This window comes from Vicugna pacos, chromosome 25 (genome assembly GCF_048564905.1).
Source record: "Vicugna pacos chromosome 25, VicPac4, whole genome shotgun sequence".
Classification (NCBI taxonomy): Eukaryota; Metazoa; Chordata; class Mammalia; order Artiodactyla; family Camelidae; genus Vicugna; species Vicugna pacos.
The window spans coordinates 10,356,000-10,358,081 of record NC_133011.1 but is presented as its reverse complement, the minus strand read 5'-3'; the positions used below and the strand labels follow the sequence as shown (position 1 = coordinate 10,358,081).

Below are 2,082 nucleotides of genomic sequence, written 5' to 3'. Positions count from 1 at the left end.
TCAGTTGGAGCAAAGTGCATTTGAGGAGACAAACCACAGTAAATACCTGTGTGTCATGAACAGAATGAACAGCAAAATCCAGCAGTTCGTCCCCAGCACATCTGGTTCCTGGAGGAGCTCATGCTCTGGGGTTTATTTCTGGGGCCCTGTCATTGCATGTTTTCTGAATTCAGCTCACTTCAGGTTTCACAAGTTTCTGGTGACACACTGAGCAGTTAATTTTGGTCTTGGTGTTTCCCAACCAGCTGAAGTCATTCCGGCCAGACGACAGATGAGTGATGGGGGAAACGGCTGCAGGGTGGACGCCGGGGGAGGGATGGACAGACGGCCTTCGCCACTGTGTGTGCTGCCTCCAGGGGCTTTTATGACAAACGTAATGTCGATCTTTTGGTTATTAAGTAAATGTCTTGCTGGCCTCTTCCTGTTTTGCTCACACTTCGCATAGTTTCAGATGAAGGGAAAAGGGCCCCGGAAGAGGCTTTGCTCCACTGCTAGATGGAAGGACGTCTCCTCCCGTGCAGCCCTGCAGACAAGGCGCAGGAAAAAAGTCCGCTGCCACCCCGCCCAGGCCAGCCCCCTCACGTCCCTCCCCCAAGCTGGGCAGGAAGCCACCTGCCGCAGCAACGGTCACTGCTGGGGTCACCCTCCTCGTGTGTTTTACATTTCGCGATCTGATTCCCGTGTGAAGCCGCAGCATCCTCTTTGGTGTTCTTTGAAAGTTCTGTGTTTTTCCAGCTGTTCCACAAACCTTTGCTGGCCAGGGTGGCCTTGCACATGGCTTTCCAAAGTGACCGAGGCCGATGGCATTCTTTCCACCCGCAGGATCGGCACTGACCCTGCACCTTTGTCAAAGCAAATCCCTCCGCGTCCTTACTGAGTTTGCCTCACTTCCTCCTCCCAGAAAAAAGCTGCATGCGTCACTCTGGCCCGTGAGCAGCGCTGGACAGGGGTCACTGGGCACAACCGGTATTAGTTTCCTCTGCTCCTGAATGTCATATAAATAGAATCACACAGTGTGTCCTTTTTGTGTGTGGCTTCTTTTGATCAACGCTTTGTCTGTGAGATTCATCCATGTTAAGCCCCTCTTATTCCTTTGTATGAATAGACCACAGCTTGTCAGTCCCCTTATTGGTGGACATTTAGGTTATTTCCAGTTCTGACTATTGTGATTAAGGCTGCTGTAAGCATTTTCACACAAGGGGTTTTCTGGATGTATGGACTCATTTCTCCTGAGTATGCACCTCAGGGTCAAACAGCTGGTCCTTTTAAGTATAAGTTTAGCTTTATTAGAAACTGCCCAGTGGGGAAGTATAGCTCAGTGGTAGAGTGAGTGCCTATCATGCATAAGGTCCTGGGTTCAATCCCCAGTACCTCCATTAAAAATAAATTAAAAAAACCTAATTACCTCCTCCCCCCCCAAAAAAAATTTAAAAAAAAGAAACTGCCAGCTTTCCAAAGGGGGTTGTTTTAATACATGTTTAATTCTCATAACAACCTTAAGTGTTCATCAGTCAGTTCACAACTGAGCACGGACTACGTGTCAAGCCCTGATGTAGGTGCCGGGGTGGAGCAGTGAAGAGATGGACAAGGTCCTTATCACTGAGACACATTCTCGTGGAGGAGACAGGCAATAAAACCTAAGCAAATAGAGAAGGTAATTTCAGATGCTGACGCAGGCTCTGAAGAATTGAGTATGTAACAGAGGTGGAGCTCTGCGGAGAAGGGCGCTGATTCACCCAGCACTTCCTGGAGGTGTCTTTGAGAAGCTGAAACCACTCATCTCCTGGAGGCTGGGGAGGGGTGGTCAGGGGGCATGGGGAAGTGTACTACAAGCAGAGGGACACAGGTACCACTGCCCTGGGGCAGGAAGCAGCATGGGGGGTTTGAGGAGAGAAAGGTCAGTGATGCAGTCATTCATTCATTCATTCATTCATTCATTCATTCCTTCAACAGGTAAATATAGAGCACGCTCCTGCTGTGTGCCAGGCACTGTCCTAGGCTCTGGGGATCCAGCAGGGAACAAATTAGGTGAGCAGCCTGCTGTCACAGGACAAGAAGGAAGGACGGTTTGGAGCAGGAAGC

General features: G+C 49.8%; 1 non-coding gene across 1 annotated transcript; it reads left to right on the top strand.

The window, feature by feature from the left end:
* Nucleotides 1-1,304: 1,304 nt before the first annotated feature.
* TRNAD-AUC (transfer RNA aspartic acid (anticodon AUC)) lies at nucleotides 1,305-1,376 on the top strand. Its single transcript has one exon. It is a non-coding gene; the product is annotated as a tRNA-Asp (tRNA).
* Nucleotides 1,377-2,082: the final 706 nt, after the last annotated feature.